The sequence below is a fragment of the Pseudophryne corroboree genome, unplaced genomic scaffold (genome assembly GCF_028390025.1).
Source record: "Pseudophryne corroboree isolate aPseCor3 unplaced genomic scaffold, aPseCor3.hap2 scaffold_478, whole genome shotgun sequence".
NCBI lineage: Eukaryota > Metazoa > Chordata > Amphibia > Anura > Myobatrachidae > Pseudophryne > Pseudophryne corroboree.
Genome location: NW_026970090.1, coordinates 345,583 through 364,369, shown reverse-complemented (window position 1 = coordinate 364,369; position 18,787 = coordinate 345,583). Strand labels below are relative to the sequence as shown.

At 47.8% G+C, this 18,787-nt stretch overlaps 1 non-coding gene across 1 annotated transcript; it reads left to right on the top strand.

The window, feature by feature from the left end:
* Nucleotides 1–15,334: 15,334 nt before the first annotated feature.
* LOC135028499 (U1 spliceosomal RNA) lies at nt 15,335–15,501 on the top strand. Its single transcript, XR_010224801.1, has one exon. It is a non-coding gene; the product is annotated as a U1 spliceosomal RNA (small nuclear RNA).
* The last annotated feature ends 3,286 nt before the right edge of the window (nt 15,502–18,787 follow it).

The window sequence follows — 18,787 nt, the reverse complement described above, 5'->3', positions numbered from 1 at the left end:
ACTTTAAAATGTAATGGATGAACCTCACCCTGTGAGAACTATCTTTATGATCAGGAGATCTCATATGCAAGATAAGTATGTGTTGGCAGAGGCGCTCACTGGGCAGAGATGCTGATCGCATCTCTGGCATGTGCCGGTGCACTGCGGCACCAGCACACACACACACTTCAGACCTGATCTCCTGTTGTGTGAATATGCACAGCAGAGATCAGGTCTGAATTAGGCCCTATATACAGCTGTCAGTAAGGCAGGGATCTGCTGCTGCCAGTGAGGCAGGGATCTGCTGCTGCCAGTGAGGCAGGGATCTGCTGCTGCCAGTGAGGCAGGGATGTGCTGCTGTCAGTGAAGCAGTGATCTGCTGCTGTCAGTGAGGCAGTGATCTGCTGCTGTCAGTAAGGCAGGGATGTGCTGCTATAAGTGAGGCAGGGATGTGCTGCTGTCAGTGAAGCAGGGATGTGCTGCTGTCAGCAAGGCAGTGATCTGCTGCCCACTATCTCCCTATCACCCCTGCCTGAGTCACACACTTTCCCTGTCACCCCTGCCCCAGTTACCCACTATCTCCCAGTCACCGCTGCCTCAGTTAACCACTATACCTGCGACCCCTGCCTCAGTCACCCACTATACCAGTCACCCCTGCTTTAGTCACCCACTATCTCTGTCACCCCGGCCTCAGTCACCCACTATCTCCCACTCATACATGCTTCAGTCACCCACTATCTCCCAGTCATCCCTGCCTCAGTCACCTACTGACACCAGTGCAGACATTTCTGCTGCGGCCTCTCCACTCTCCAGCGTGAACGTCCTGACGACTGAGGAAATCCGCTTCCCAGTTGAGGACTCCGGGAATGAACACTGCCGATATTGCTGGCAGATGACGTTCTACCCAACTGAGGATTTTTGATACTTCCAGCTTTGCTATGCAATTTCGAGTGCCGCCTTGATGATTTGTGTACACTACCGTGGTGGCGTTGTCCGATTGTACTTGAACAGGCCTGTTCTGTACTAGAGGCAGGGCCAGTGTCAATGAATTGAACACTGCCTGCAATTCCAGAATGTTTATCGGGAGGAGAGATTCCTCCCTGGTCCACCGATGGTGAAGGGTCGTCATCACGGCCATGACCTTGGTGAATTTCCGAGGTGCCGTGGCCAAACCAGAAGGCAGGACCTGAAATCCAAAAACTAACCAGGCACAACACTGCTTAGCTTCCAACATCAGATGAGATTGGACATATCCAGTGTGATGCGGCTGTAGATGATTTTTGCTGTTTCTAACTTCTACTTCTAACTACTGGTACATCAATGAATAAGTTTCAAAATAGAATGCATCAAGAGAACGGTGTTGGTAGTATAAAACTACCTACAGCACCTGGTATTCCCAGGTGGTCTCACATCCAAGAACATACCAGGCCTAAAATCAGGTGATATTGGGCATATACAGTGTGGTGTGGCTGTAGATGAGCTTAGTGGTTTCTGTTAGAGTTCTTCTACTTCTAACTACTCGTACATAAATGAGTAAGCGGACGATTTATTAAACCCGGTGAAATGATAATTTGCATGGTGATAAAGTACCAGCCAATCAGCTCCTAATTGCCATGTCACAGGCTGGGTTTGAAAAATGACAGTTAGGAGCTGACTGGCTGGTACTTTATCACCTTGCACTTTATCAGTTCACCAGGCTTAATAGATCTGCCCCAATGTTTCAAAATGGAATGCATCAAGAGAACGGTGTTAGTATTGTAAAAATACACACAGCTCCTGGTATTTCCTGGTGGTCTCCCATCCAAGTACTAAAACCAGGACCAACACTGCTCAGCTTCCATGATCAGGAGAGATTGGGCAAATCCAGTGTGCTGTGGCTGTAGATGAGCTGGTGGTTTTTATTACAGCTCTTCTACTTCTAACTTCTGGTACATAAAAGAATACATGTAAAAATTAAATGTACCAAGAAAATGGTGTTGGTAGTTTAAAAACACCTAAAGAATCTGATACTACCAAGCAGTCTCCCATCCATGTATTAACAAAGTCCAATACTGCTTTGCTTCAAAAATCAAATGAGATTGGGCATATCCAGTGTGGTGTGGCTTTAGATAAGCTTTGTGGTTTCTGTTAGAGCTCTTCTACTTCTAACTACTGGTACATTAATGAATATGTATAAGGTTGTAGTTTATCCAATATGCCTTTACTACCTTACCTTTCAACCCCCCCTCCCCTCTTCTCCTTATAGCTTCCTTAGTTCTCTCCTCCTCATGTGTGCGTTATTTGTTTTCTCATACGTCCTAGATGATGCTGGGGTCACATTAAGAACCTTGGGGTATAGACTGGATCCGCAGGAGACATGGGCACTTTAAGACTTTCAAAGGGTGTGAACTGTCTCCTCCCTCTATGCCCCTCCTCCAGACTCCAGTTTTAGTATTGTGCGCAGTGATACTGGATGCACTACAGGGGAGCTCTACTGAGTTTCTCTGAAAAGACTTGTTAGTTTTTTTTATTTTCAGGGAGGCTGCTGGCAACAGTCTCCCTGCTTCGTGGGACTTAGGGGAGAGAAGTATGACCAACTTCTAGTGAGTTCAATAGCTCTGCTTCAGGCTGACAGGACACCATTAGCTCCTGAGGGTGCTGATCGCTGGGTACGCCTAGATGCACACTCCCGCAGCCTGCCGTCACCCCCTTACAGAGCCAGAAGACAGGTGAGTAGCAGAAGAACAGAAGACTTCTTCTCCAGTGATTGCATTCTGAGGTACCGAGCAGCGAGCGGAACGCTGCGCGCCATGCTCCCACACAAACACAGGCACTGCAGGGTGCAGGGCACAGGGGGGGGGGCACCCTGGGCAGCATAAATTCCTCACAAAAGGCTGGAAAAAGTGGACATTAGTGCCTGGGCACTGTCCTTACCCCGCTAGCGTAATTAATTCTTTCTGAGCAGGACAGATACGCGCCATTACAGTAGCGGGGCTTCTTCCTCACCTCACCAGAACATCTTTAGAGCATTACAAGTCTATCACTATAGAGTTTATTATTTCCCAGACTGTGTACTTTTGGCGCTGGATTGTGAGCTGAAAAATCCTCTGTGTCCCTCTGACAGATTTACTGACGGTCTGTCCCCCATAAGCCGATGTGTCTGTGGGTACTTGGTACATGTGTGTCAACATGTCGATGGCTGAATGTTTTTCCCAAGAGGAAACTATATTAGGAATGCAGACATATGATGGTGGCCCTGTTGGCACCACCAATAACTGACTGGGTAAAAGTTTCAGTAATATCAGAGTAAGGTTGGATAAATCTGTGTCCCAGACACAGACGTAGAGAATAGATGTGATGTTCTTGGCTATGTTTCTTTTCCCTCAGGCCCCGCGGGGTCGCAAAAATGTTATTTTGCCCAGTTACTACACACTGATACTGACACGGATACTGATTCCTATGTCGACCATAATGTTTCCTGATTAGATCCAATATTGGCAAGGAGCATTCAGTACATGATTGTGGATATTAAGGACATATTAAAATCACTGAAGACCCTGCTGTTCCTGAGAAAGGGGTCTATATGTATGTATATATAGATATAAAATGAAAGCTGATGTAACGTTCCTCCATCTCTGTTTGAGAAAGTCTGGGCCAGCTCGACAAGATGGTTTCAAATCCCCAAAAGGATTCTGGTTGTTTATTCATTTCCCGCCGCGGACAGAATAAAGTGGGAGTCACCCCCTGTTCTGCACGGGGCCCTGTCACAAATCCAGCGGATCGTATGCAGGAAGCTACATTATTTCTAGTTATGTAACCAAGGGTACATTACTTAGACCTGCCATTACATGTGCATGGGTGAGTAGTAGTATTCAAGAATTGGTCGAATACCTTGTCATCCGATATAGATACCTTGGAGAGATGGGATACTCCTTACGTTGTATCATATCAAGGACACTGCAGCATACTTACGTGAGACTGCAAGGGATATAGGACTCTTGAGTTCACGGGCCAATTTCATGGCAGTCTCGGATAGGAGGGCATTGTGGATTCACCAAGAGAATGCTGATGCTGACTCCAAGAAGAAAGGGAGTCCCTTCCCTATGAAGGTGAAGCGTTGTTTGGTGACTGCCTAGTTAATTTGATCTCGGCAGCTCCCGCAGGTAAGTCAACCTTCTTGCCCTATGTTCCCTCCCAACGGATGAAGACGCATCATTATCTGATGCAGTCATTTCGGCCCAATAGATATGCAAGAAGTTAAGATTCCCCTTTCTTTGCAGGTAGAGGAAGGAGAAGAGGGAAGAGGTCTGCATCCTCTTCAAGATCGCAGGAGCAGAGATCATCCTCTGCTTCTGCCAAATCCACCGCATGACGCTGGGGCTCTCTTGCAGGAGCCCGCACCAGTGGGGGCACGTCTAAAACTCTTCAGTCAGTTCTGGATTCATTCGGACATGGACTCGTGTGTTTTACAAATAGTGTCCCAAGGGTACAAACTGGGGTTTCAAGACGTTCCCCCTCACCGATTGTTCAAATCGGCTTTAGTCAGCAGGGAGAAGGTTTTTATTCAAGCCTCTTCGTGGTCCCTAAGCCGGACAGCTCAGTCAGACCAATCTGAAATCTGAAATCCCTCAATTTCTACCTAAGGAAATTAAATTTCAAGATGGAATCTCTCAGTGCAGTGATCTCCAGTCCGGAGGAAGGAGATTTCATGGTTTTGGTAGACATAAAGGATGCCTACTTACATGTTCCCATTTAGCCTCTGCATCAAGCTACCTGAGGTTTGCAATTCAGTATTGCCATTACCAATTTCAGACATTGCCGTTTGGTCTGTCCACGGCTCTGAGGATTTTCACCAGGGTGATCGCAAGCAAGGAGTAACAATTATCCCGTACTTGGATGATCTTTTGATAAAGGCGAAATCCAGGGACCAGTTAGTGCAAAACATTGCACTCTCCCTGACAGTTCTTCAACAACATAGTTGGCTCCTAAACTTGCCAAAATCGCAGTTGGTCCCAATGACGCGGTTGTTGTTTTTGGGAGTGATACTGGACACAGAAGAGGTTTTCTTCCAGTGGAAAGGCTCTGGAGATCCAGAGTCTGGTCAAACAAATTCTGAAACCAGCAAGAGTGTTAATCCATCAATGCATTTGGTTGCTGGGTAAGATGGTTGCGGCCTACGAGCCCATTCAGTTTGGCTGGTTCCATGCCAGAGTGTTCCAGTGGGACCTGTTGGACAAGTGGTCCGGATCCCACCTACACACGCACCGGAGGATAATCCTGTCTTCCAAGACCAGAATCTCACTCCATTGGTGGCTGCACAGTTCTCACCTCCTAGAGGGGCGAAGGTTCGGGATCCAGGACTGGATCCTAGGGACCATGGATGCAACCCTCCGAGGCTGGGGAGCAGTCACACAGGGGGAAAACGTCCAAGGAAGATGGTCAAGTCGGGAAAGTTGTCTCCACATAAATGTTCTGGAGTTAAGGGCCATTTAATAACTGCAGACACAGTACGCACTGGGACGGGTGCCCAGCATCCTCTACGGAATAAGAGAACATTAGAATAGCTGCTGATGGGCACAATTGAGAAAGGAAGGGGGGAAAACATTTGAATCCAGCACATATATGTAATTTGAATATGTAATTTGTACCTTCCTACTTTAAAATGTAATGGATGAACCTCACCCTGTGAGAACTATCTTTATGATCAAGAGATCTCATATGCAAGATAAGTATGTGTTGGCAGAGGCGCTCACTGGGCAGAGATGCTGATCGCATCTCTGGCATGTGCCGGTGCACTGCGGCACCAGCACACACACACACTTCAGACCTGATCTCCTGTTGTGTGAATATGCACAGCAGAGATCAGGTCTGAATTAGGCCCTATATACAGCTGTCAGTAAGGCAGGGATCTGCTGCTGCCAGTGAGGCAGGGATCTGCTGCTGCCAGTGAGGCAGGGATCTGCTGCTGCCAGTGAGGCAGGGATGTGCTGCTGTCAGTGAAGCAGTGATCTGCTGCTGTCAGTGAGGCAGTGATCTGCTGCTGTCAGTAAGGCAGGGATGTGCTGCTATAAGTGAGGCAGGGATGTGCTGCTGTCAGTGAAGCAGGGATGTGCTGCTGTCAGCAAGGCAGTGATCTGCTGCCCACTATCTCCCTATCACCCCTGCCTGAGTCACACACTTTCCCTGTCACCCCTGCCCCAGTTACCCACTATCTCCCAGTCACCGCTGCCTCAGTTAACCACTATACCTGCGACCCCTGCCTCAGTCACCCACTATACCAGTCACCCCTGCTTTAGTCACCCACTATCTCTGTCACCCCGGCCTCAGTCACCCACTATCTCCCACTCATACATGCTTCAGTCACCCACTATCTCCCAGTCATCCCTGCCTCAGTCACCTACTGACACCAGTGCAGACATTTCTGCTGCGGCCTCTCCACTCTCCAGCGTGAACGTCCTGACGACTGAGGAAATCCGCTTCCCAGTTGAGGACTCCGGGAATGAACACTGCCGATATTGCTGGCAGATGACGTTCTACCCAACTGAGGATTTTTGATACTTCCAGCTTTGCTATGCAATTTCGAGTGCCGCCTTGATGATTTGTGTACACTACCGTGGTGGCGTTGTCCGATTGTACTTGAACAGGCCTGTTCTGTACTAGAGGCAGGGCCAGTGTCAATGAATTGAACACTGCCTGCAATTCCAGAATGTTTATCGGGAGGAGAGATTCCTCCCTGGTCCACCGATGGTGAAGGGTCGTCATCACGGCCATGACCTTGGTGAATTTCCGAGGTGCCGTGGCCAAACCAGAAGGCAGGACCTGAAATCCAAAAACTAACCAGGCACAACACTGCTTAGCTTCCAACATCAGATGAGATTGGACATATCCAGTGTGATGCGGCTGTAGATGATTTTTGCTGTTTCTAACTTCTACTTCTAACTACTGGTACATCAATGAATAAGTTTCAAAATAGAATGCATCAAGAGAACGGTGTTGGTAGTATAAAACTACCTACAGCACCTGGTATTCCCAGGTGGTCTCACATCCAAGAACATACCAGGCCTAAAATCAGGTGATATTGGGCATATACAGTGTGGTGTGGCTGTAGATGAGCTTAGTGGTTTCTGTTAGAGTTCTTCTACTTCTAACTACTCGTACATAAATGAGTAAGCGGACGATTTATTAAACCTGGTGAAATGATAATTTGCATGGTGATAAAGTACCAGCCAATCAGCTCCTAATTGCCATGTCACAGGCTGGGTTTGAAAAATGACAGTTAGGAGCTGACTGGCTGGTACTTTATCACCTTGCACTTTATCAGTTCACCAGGCTTAATAGATCTGCCCCAATGTTTCAAAATGGAATGCATCAAGAGAACGGTGTTAGTATTGTAAAAATACACACAGCTCCTGGTATTTCCTGGTGGTCTCCCATCCAAGTACTAAAACCAGGACCAACACTGCTCAGCTTCCATGATCAGGAGAGATTGGGCAAATCCAGTGTGCTGTGGCTGTAGATGAGCTGGTGGTTTTTATTACAGCTCTTCTACTTCTAACTTCTGGTACATAAAAGAATACATGTAAAAATTAAATGTACCAAGAAAATGGTGTTGGTAGTTTAAAAACACCTAAAGAATCTGATACTACCAAGCAGTCTCCCATCCATGTATTAACAAAGTCCAATACTGCTTTGCTTCAAAAATCAAATGAGATTGGGCATATCCAGTGTGGTGTGGCTTTAGATAAGCTTTGTGGTTTCTGTTAGAGCTCTTCTACTTCTAACTACTGGTACATTAATGAATATGTATAAGGTTGTAGTTTATCCAATATGCCTTTACTACCTTACCTTTCAACCCCCCCTCCCCTCTTCTCCTTATAGCTTCCTTAGTTCTCTCCTCCTCATGTGTGCGTTATTTGTTTTCTCATACGTCCTAGATGATGCTGGGGTCACATTAAGAACCTTGGGGTATAGACTGGATCCGCAGGAGACATGGGCACTTTAAGACTTTCAAAGGGTGTGAACTGTCTCCTCCCTCTATGCCCCTCCTCCAGACTCCAGTTTTAGTATTGTGCGCAGTGATACTGGATGCACTACAGGGGAGCTCTACTGAGTTTCTCTGAAAAGACTTGTTAGTTTTTTTTATTTTCAGGGAGGCTGCTGGCAACAGTCTCCCTGCTTCGTGGGACTTAGGGGAGAGAAGTATGACCAACTTCTAGTGAGTTCAATAGCTCTGCTTCAGGCTGACAGGACACCATTAGCTCCTGAGGGTGCTGATCGCTGGGTACGCCTAGATGCACACTCCCGCAGCCTGCCGTCACCCCCTTACAGAGCCAGAAGACAGGTGAGTAGCAGAAGAACAGAAGACTTCTTCTCCAGTGATGGCATTCTGAGGTACCGAGCAGCGAGCGGAACGCTGCGCGCCATGCTCCCACACAAACACAGGCACTGCAGGGTGCAGGGCACAGGGGGGGGGCACCCTGGGCAGCATAAATTCCTCACAAAAGGCTGGAAAAAGTGGACATTAGTGCCTGGGCACTGTCCTTACCCCGCTAGCGTAATTAATTATTTCTGAGCAGGACAGATACGCGCCATTACAGTAGCGGGGCTTCTTCCTCACCTCACCAGAACATCTTTAGAGCATTACAAGTCTATCACTATAGAGTTTATTATTTCCCAGACTGTGTACTTTTGGCGCTGGATTGTGAGCTGAAAAATCCTCTGTGTCCCTCTGACAGATTTACTGACGGTCTGTCCCCCATAAGCCGATGTGTCTGTGGGTACTTGGTACATGTGTGTCAACATGTCGATGGCTGAATGTTTTTCCCAAGAGGAAACTATATTAGGAATGCAGACATATGATGGTGGCCCTGTTGGCACCACCAATAACTGACTGGGTAAAAGTTTCAGTAATATCAGAGTAAGGTTGGATAAATCTGTGTCCCAGACACAGACGTAGAGAATAGATGTGATGTTCTTGGCTATGTTTCTTTTCCCTCAGGCCCCGCGGGGTCGCAAAAATGTTATTTTGCCCAGTTACTACACACTGATACTGACACGGATACTGATTCCTATGTCGACCATAATGTTTCCTGATTAGATCCAATATTGGCAAGGAGCATTCAGTACATGATTGTGGATATTAAGGACATATTAAAATCACTGAAGACCCTGCTGTTCCTGAGAAAGGGGTCTATATGTATGTATATATAGATATATAATGAAAGCTGATGTAACGTTCCTCCATCTCTGTTTGAGAAAGTCTGGGCCAGCTCGACAAGATGGTTTCAAATCCCCAAAAGGATTCTGGTTGTTTATTAATTTCCCGCCGCGGACAGAATAAAGTGGGAGTCACCCCCTGTTCTGCACGGGGCCCTGTCACAAATCCAGTGGATCGTATGCAGGAAGCTACATTATTTCTAGTTATGTAACCAAGGGTACATTACTTAGACCTGCCATTACATGTGCATGGGTGAGTAGTAGTATTCAAGAATTGGTCGAATACCTTGTCATCCGATATAGATACCTTGGAGAGATGGGATACTCCTTACGTTGTATCATATCAAGGACACTGCAGCATACTTACGTGAGACTGCAAGGGATATAGGACTCTTGAGTTCACGGGCCAATTTCATGGCAGTCTCGGATAGGAGGGCATTGTGGATTCACCAAGAGAATGCTGATGCTGACTCCAAGAAGAAAGGGAGTCCCTTCCCTATGAAGGTGAAGCGTTGTTTGGTGACTGCCTAGTTAATTTGATCTCGGCAGCTCCCGCAGGTAAGTCAACCTTCTTGCCCTATGTTCCCTCCCAACGGATGAAGACGCATCATTATCTGATGCAGTCATTTCGGCCCAATAGATATGCAAGAAGTTAAGATTCCCCTTTCTTTGCAGGTAGAGGAAGGAGAAGAGGGAAGAGGTCTGCATCCTCTTCAAGATCGCAGGAGCAGAGATCATCCTCTGCTTCTGCCAAATCCACCGCATGACGCTGGGGCTCTCTTGCAGGAGCCCGCACCAGTGGGGGCACGTCTAAAACTCTTCAGTCAGTTCTGGATTCATTCGGACATGGACTCGTGTGTTTTACAAATAGTGTCCCAAGGGTACAAACTGGGGTTTCAAGACGTTCCCCCTCACCGATTGTTCAAATCGGCTTTAGTCAGCAGGGAGAAGGTTTTTATTCAAGCCTCTTCGTGGTCCCTAAGCCGGACAGCTCAGTCAGACCAATCTGAAATCTGAAATCCCTCAATTTCTACCTAAGGAAATTAAATTTCAAGATGGAATCTCTCAGTGCAGTGATCTCCAGTCCGGAGGAAGGAGATTTCATGGTTTTGGTAGACATAAAGGATGCCTACTTACATGTTCCCATTTAGCCTCTGCATCAAGCTACCTGAGGTTTGCAATTCAGTATTGCCATTACCAATTTCAGACATTGCCGTTTGGTCTGTCCACGGCTCTGAGGATTTTCACCAGGGTGATCGCAAGCAAGGAGTAACAATTATCCCGTACTTGGATGATCTTTTGATAAAGGCGAAATCCAGGGACCAGTTAGTGCAAAACATTGCACTCTCCCTGACAGTTCTTCAACAACATAGTTGGCTCCTAAACTTGCCAAAATCGCAGTTGGTCCCAATGACGCGGTTGTTGTTTTTGGGAGTGATACTGGACACAGAAGAGGTTTTCTTCCAGTGGAAAGGCTCTGGAGATCCAGAGTCTGGTCAAACAAATTCTGAAACCAGCAAGAGTGTTAATCCATCAATGCATTTGGTTGCTGGATAAGATGGTTGCGGCCTACGAGCCCATTCAGTTTGGCTGGTTCCATGCCAGAGTGTTCCAGTGGGACCTGTTGGACAGGTGGTCCGGATCCCACCTACACACGCACCGGAGGATAATCCTGTCTTCCAAGACCAGAATCTCACTCCATTGGTGGCTGCACAGTTCTGACCTCCTAGAGGGGCGAAGGTTCGGGATCCAGGACTGGATCCTAGGGACCATGGATGCAACCCTCCGAGGCTGGGGAGCAGTCACACAGGGGGAAAACGTCCAAGGAAGATGGTCAAGTCGGGAAAGTTGTCTCCACATAAATGTTCTGGAGTTAAGGGCCATTTAATAACTGCAGACACAGTACGCACTGGGACGGGTGCCCAGCATCCTCTACGGAATAAGAGAAAAGGATTTACCTGTAGGTATTAAAATCCTATTTTCTCTAACGTCCTAGAGGATGCTGGGGACTCCGTAAGGACCATGGGGATAGACGGCTCCGCAGGAGACATGGGCACTTTAAGAAAGACTTTAGTTCTGGGTGTGCACTGGCTCCTCCCTCTATGCCCCTCCTCCATACCTCAGTTTGATACTGTGCCCAGTGGAGACTGGGTGCTTTTCAGGAGCTCTCCTGAGCTTTCTGACAGAAAGTATTTTGTTAGGTTTCTTAATTTTCAGGGAGCACTGCTGGCAACAGACTCCCTGCATCGAGGGACTGAGGGGAGAGAAGCAGCCCTACTCTCCGAGTTGCAAGGTCCTGCTTCTTAAGCTACTGGACACCATTAGCTCCAAAGGGATTAGCTCCAAAGGGATTGGTACGCAGGATCTCACCCTCGCCGTCCGTCCCAGAGCCGCGCCGCCGTCCCCCTCGCAGAGCCGGAAGATAGAAGCCAGGTGAGTATGAGAAGAAAAGAAGACTTCAGAGGCGGCAGAGGACTTCATGATCTTCATTGAGGTAACGCACAGCACTGCAGCTGTGCGCCATTGCTCCCATACACCTCACATACTCCGGTCACTGTAAGGGTGCAGGGCGCAGGGGGGGCGCCCTGGGCTGCAATATAAACCTCTTTTTGGCAGAAATATAACATATATACAGCTGGGCACAGTATATATGTATGAGCCCCCGCCAATTGTACAGTTTAAGCAGGACAGAAGCCCGCCGCCGAGGGGGCGGGGCTTCTCCCTCAGCACTCACCAACGCCATTTTTTCTCCACAGCACCGCTGAGAGGAAGCTCCCCGGACTCTCCCCTGCTTATACCACGGTAGACAAGAGGGTTGAAAAGAGAGGGGGGGGGGCACATAATTTGGCGCAAATTACTTACAGCAGCGCTACTGTGCAAACATTAAGTTACTGTGCTATTCCTGGGTTATATAGCGCTGGGGTATGTGCTGGCATACTCTCTCTCTCTGTCTCTCCAAAGGGCAGAGCCGGCCATAGGCATAGGCAAACTAGGCAATTGCCTAGGGCATTTGATATGCCTAGGGGCATCAGCAACTTCTGCTGATTAAAATGATATGCGGCATGCCTATATTCTGTGTGTAGCATTTCATATGCAGATACAGCCACAGTCTCACACAGTATATAGGCGTGCTGCATATCATTTTAATCGGCAGAAGCTGCGTGTGCATCCTAACAACATAGCAATGCAAATAAGATGCATTTTAATAAAAAAAAGGTGCCCCAACGTTAGCATTGAGGCAAGATTTATGAGGACACATCTGTATCCAAGCAGAGGCAGAGGTCACAGTGTTAGTGGCAGTGTGAGTGCTGTGTGCATGTGAGTGGGTTGATTGTGCAGTAGTGTTCGGAATATGAGTAAGGAGCATTATGTGTGTCATGTAAAAATGCATTAATAATGTGCAACATATGGGTAAGGGGCACTATGTGTGTCATTATGTGTATAAGGGCATTAATAATGTGCGGCATATGTGTAAGGGACATTGGTGGTCATTTCGAGTTGTTCGCTCGGTAATTTTCTTCGCATCGCAGCGATTTTCCGCTAATTGCGCATGCGCAAGGGTGGTCATTCCGAGTTGTTCGCTCGGTAATTTTCTTCGCATCGCAGCGATTTTCCGCTAATTGCGCATGCGCAATGTTCGCTCTGCGACTGCGCAAAGTAAATTTGCTATGCAGTTAGGTATTTTACTCACGGCATTACGAGGTTTTTTCTTTGTTCTGCTGATCGTAGTGTGATTGACAGGAAGTGGGTGTTTCTGGGCGGAAACTGGCCGTTTTATGGGTGTGTGTGAAAAAACGCTGCCGTTTCTGGGTAAAACGCGGGAGTGTCTGAAGAAACGGGGGAGTGTCTGGGCGAACGCTGGGTGTGTTTGTGACGTCAAACCAGGAACGAAACTGACTGAACTGATCACAGTTGTCGAGTAAGTCTGGAGCTACTCAGAAACTGCTAAGAAGTGTCTATTCGCAATTCTGCTAATCTTTCGTTCGCAATTTTGATAAGCTAAGATTCACTCCCAGTAGGCGGCGGCTTAACGTGTGCAATGCTGCTAAAAGCAGCTTGCGAGCTAACAACTCGGAATGAGGGCCATTATGTGTAAAAGGGCATTAATAAAGGTTGTCATAATGTGTAAGACGCATTATGTTTATAAGGACATTAGTGATGTGTCTCATATGTGTAAGGGGCATTACTGTGTGGAATTATGTGTATAAATGCATTACTAATGTGTGGCATTATGTGTATAAGGTGCTCTAATATGTAGCGTTGCGTATAGAAAGGGCATTTACTGTGTCGTCTAATGTGAATAAAGAGCAATAGGGTGTGGTGTAATGTAAATAAGGAGCAATTCAGTGTGATGTAATGTGAATAAGGAGCACTACTGTGAGAAGTAACGTTTATAAGGTAAAGTAATACTACTGTGGGATGTAATGTGAATTATGGACACTATCGCGTGATCAAATGTGAATAAAATTGCAGTACTGTGTGGCGGAATTTTAATTGGGGGTACTATTGTGAGGACATGCCCATTGCCAGCAAAAACACACCCCTTTTTGGACTGTGCGCCAAATGTGCGAACTGTTCCTGTTTAAAATATAGGGGGTACAAACACCAAAATAAGTACTGTTATGGGTGAGGGTTGATGGTGCTGGGAAAGAGGTGCAAGGTCAGAGGCGGAACCAGCGGTGGTGCTAGGGGGCACCAGGCAAAATCTTGCCTAGGGCATCATATTGGTTAGGGCCAGCTCTGCCAAAGGGCCTTGTGGGGGAAATGTCTTCAGTAAAAGCATTCCCTGTGTGTGTGGTGTGTCGGTACGCGTGTGTCGACATGTCTGAGGAAGAAGGCTATATTAGAGAGGAGCGGGAGCAAATGGATGTGGTGTCTCCGCCGACACCTGATTGGATGGATATGTGGAATGTTTTAAATGCTAGTGTAAACTCATTGCACAAAAGATTAGACAAGGCTGAAGCTTTGGGACAGTCAGGGTCTCAACCCATGCCTGATCCTATGTCGCAGGGACTGTCAGGGTCTCATAAGTGCCCACTATCCAGATTGTTGACACAGATACCGACACGGATTCTGACTCCAGTGTCGATTACGATGATGCAAAGTTACAGCCAAAATTGGCAAAATACATTTGATATATGATTATGGCAATAAAAGATGTTTTGCACATCACAGAGGAGCCCCCTATCCCTGACAAGAGGGTACATATGTACAAGGGAAAGAAGCCTGAGGTAACCTTTTCCCCTCACACGAGCTGAACGAGTTATGTGAAAAAGCTTGGGAATCTCCTGCAGATTTCCAAAAGGATTCTTATGGCGTATCCTTTCCCATCAACGGATAGGTTACGATGGGAATCCTCCCCTTGGGTGGACAAAGCATTAACACGCTTATCCAAGAAGTTAGCCCTCCCGTCCCAGGATACGGCTACCCTCAAAGAGTCTGCTGACCGCAAACAGGAGATTACCCTGAAGTCCATTTATACACATTCAGGTACCTTACTCAGACCGGCAATTGCGTCGGCCTGGGTGTGTATGTGTAGTGCTGTAGCGGCATGGACGGATACTCTAGATAAGGATACTATTTTATTGCCCCTGGGGCATATAAGAGATGCTGTCCTATATATGTGTGTATGCAAACTACAGGTGGTGCTGCATGGCTCACACCCTTTTACTTGTCTTGTAGAGCAACTCTGGAGCTGTTACTGGGTCCAGCTGCTGCAAGAAATCAGCTTGAATGCTTCAGGGGCTGGGGCATGGCCAACATGATCCCCACACTGATGGGGGTGTATAAAGCGATCTAGGGGTCATCCAAGCGCAACCCCACAAAGGCCGCCATGCCCTGCGTGACCATTTTCTCTTTTCATATGCAGACGAGGGTTGCAGCCAACTATACCCATTGCTTGGATGACATCACCATATGCGAATCCATCTGCTGCAGGCCTTCCCCCAGGAATGCTTGCACTAGTTGTTGCATTTGGTTTGTTGTTTGGGGGGTGCTTCAGTATTAGGCAGCCTTCTGCCCTCACACATTCGTCTGAAAATGTGTTCTCCCTGCAGTTGTTGTCCCCAGATGAGAGTTCCCTTGTGCTGCCTCAGTTGAATCTCCTTTACTTGACGGAGGTGTGCCTGAGCAGCGGCCCTCCCCAGCCCTATCTCAAATCATACTTATTTTGCTTAGGTGATACCATGGTCATGAAGATTGTTTTCCCAGGGTGAGGTTCATTCATTGCATTCTGGGTATGCTGACCTCTGTGATTTCCCCAAATGTGGGAATCTCGACTGCATAATTTGTGGTAGGGGGGGGGGACTGCATTTGTGCTTTCCCCTGGTTGGCTCTGGTATAATTTAGATCTCATTGTCTCAGGTCTCTCTCCCGCCTAGTTTGCTGTCTGTTTCCACTTCTCTTTTCTTGAGCCCCTCCATTCTATGCCCTTGCGCACTATCCTGACTTCTCCCGTCTGCTTACTTTGTGCCTTCCAACGCACAATGCGAACTACAGGTGGTGTTGCAGGGCCCACACCCTTTTATTTGCATTACAGAGCAGCTCTGGAGCTGTTACAGTGCCCAGCTGCTGCAAGAAATCAGCTTGAATGCTTCAGGGGCTGGGGCATGGCCAACATGAGCCCCACACCAAAGGAGGGTGGGGGGTGTTCAATGCGAACTAGGGGTCATCCAAGCGCCCCTTTTCTCTTTTCATATGCAGATGAGGGTTCCAGCCAACTTTGGCCCACTGCTTGGATGACATCACCGTATGCAAATCCGTCTGCTGCAGACCTTTCCCCAGGAATGCTTGTACTAGTTGTTGCATATGGTTTGATGTTTGAGGGTGCTTCAGTATTAGGCAGCCTTCCGCCCTCTCATTTTCATCTGAAAAGATGTGGTCTCCCTGCAGTTGTTGTCCCCAGACAAGAGTTCCCTTGTGCTTCCTCAGTTGAATCTCCTTAACTTGACGGGGGTGTGCTCGAGCAGCCGCCCTCCACAGCCCTATCCCAACACATGCTTTTCTTGCGTATGAGATCTCTTGATCATGAAGATAGTTCTCACAGGGTGAGGTTCATCCATTACATTTTAAAGTAGGAAGGTACAAATTACATATTCAAATTACATATATGTGCTGGATTCAAATGTTTTCCCCCCTTCCTTTCTCAATTGTGCCCATCAGCAGCTATTCTAATGTTGCTGCCAATGGGTGTGACACATTCATTTCTTCTGTGGGGTACACTGGACTCCACAAGGATTCACATTGGGGTGTAGAGTAGGATCTTGATCTGAGGCACCAACAGGCTCAAAGCTTTTGACTGTTCCCAAGATGCTCAGCGCCCCCTGCTCTATAACCTCGCTTCCATGAACAGGGAGCTCAGTTTGTAGTTGGTGCCTTCAGTAGCAGGCCACTTAACAGGGGGCTGCCTCAGGCAGCCTATTCTTAGCTATTAATTTTGACAAGAAAAGAAGAACTTTTTTTTATAAGAATCTACAAGGGCTGCAGCAGGTTAGGTCTAATAGACATCTTTACTGCAGCTCCATCACTCCCAGCGGCGCAGTATACTCCCGTGCCCTGGTTGCTGGGTCACTGCAGCGGAGGCTCCGGTTTCTTCCTAAGGTCAGTCACACACACACCGCCCTCCGGGATCACGAGGCCGCTGATGAAAGGGAGGTAAGGGACTTCTGTGCCCACACTATACCGTGATCCAGCGTGGCTGTAGGGGGTGGGCCATGTGCACACTGGCGTGGACACTGATTACTGGGCAGCCGCTCCACTAGCCACCAGGGACAGTTAAGGAGCACAGCTCTGGGGGGGTTTTCTCTTATATTAACCCCATTTTGTACTACCCGCAGTGCATTGTGATAGGTAATAGAGCCTGATTCAGGTTGGATTGCAATCGCAATAAGCAATCCAACTGCAAAAATTGCTAAGAGCATACGCATGCGCCTGCATTTTCTGCGGCACCCCGCAGATAATGCGATCGCTTCTGACTGTCAATCGGTGCTGGGGGGAAGGGGCAGCAACAATCCATTTCCAAGTCGGAGATGGAGCGGTGCATGGGCAGGGCTACAAAATGGGGTCGGCAACGGAGAAACAGGAGGCGTGGTCAGAGCTGCTGCATGACATCACATGCAGCAGCTGCGATCACAAAAATGGTGGCGGCTTCCTGCGCACACATACAGTCTGCACCAACAGGAGGCTAACCCATTTTTTATGATCACGCTGAACTGCACTGAGACTGCAATTTCAGCGTGGTCAAGAAGGGAGGCGGCATGCTGGGTGGCCCCAGCATGCGAACCAAAGGATTGCAAATTCTGTTACTTAGCAGAATTTGCAATCCTTACTGAATTAGGCCCATTGATTACAAAATGTATTTGTAAATATTTGAAGTTTTTCTTCAGGGACTAACACAAAAGATGCTTGGGGCTACTAACACATGGGTAAGCCACGTAAAGCTTCCCATGGGTCAGTGGCATCACAACGGGGTTGCGGCCCACACCCGAGTGTCACCCGCCAAGGGGGGTGACACCAAAGTGCCGGCTCCTCTTCAGTGACAGAATATGGGTGTTTCACTGTAACATTACGTGCAACACCCAGTTTCTGTCACTGTGCAGGAGCCAGCACCACTCACACACTAGTCCCCGGGTGCAGCACTCAACCCCCGGGATACCCGGAGCAACAAAATGGAGATTCAGGAAAACAGGCCACACCCCTACCTATGAGACCATGCCTCTTTTTTACCATTGCGCTGCTTATCTGCGCGCACTGCATTACAATCTCCCTCGCTGCCTCTCTGGGTGTCACCAATGATAGTGACACCTTTGCCATGCTTGTAGCAGCTGGTCCTAAGATCTACACCTCCAGCCCTGAGTGTTTGCCCTTGTGACTTGTTGATCATCATAGCGAAGCAGATTCTTACAGAAAACTGCAGGGGCTTAGATTGAAAAGAAAAACATTGACGAACCCATCATTTCAGCAACAGGGTCTGCCACACGGCTGACTGAAATGACTGGTTGGTTTGGGTCCCCACCAAAAAAGAAGCAATCAATCTCTCCTTGCACAAACTGGCTCTACAGAGGCAAGATGTCCACCTCATCATCCTCCGATTCCTCACCCCTTTCACTGTGTACATCGCCCCCCTCACATATTATTAATTCGTCCCCACTGGAATCCACCATCTCAGATCCCTGTGTACTTTCTGGAGGCAATTGCTGGTAAATGTCTCCACGGAGGAATTGATTATAATTCATTTTGATGATCATCATCTTCTCCACATTTTCTGGAAGTAACCTCGTACGCCGATTGCTGACAAGGTGAGCGGCTGCACTAAACACTCTTTTGGAGTACACACTGGAGGGAGGGCAACTTAGGTAGAATAAAGCCAGTTTGTGCAAGGGCCTCCAAATTGCCTCTTTTTCCTGCCAGTATACATACGGACTGTCTGACGTGCCTACCTGGATGCGGTCACTCATATAATCCTCCACCATTCTTTCAAAGGTGACAGAATCATATGTAGTGACAGTAGACGACATGTCAGTAATCGTTGCCAGGTCCTTCAGTCCGGACCAGATGTCAGCACTCACTCCAAACTGCCCTGCATCACCGCCAGCGGGTGGGCTCGGAATTCTTA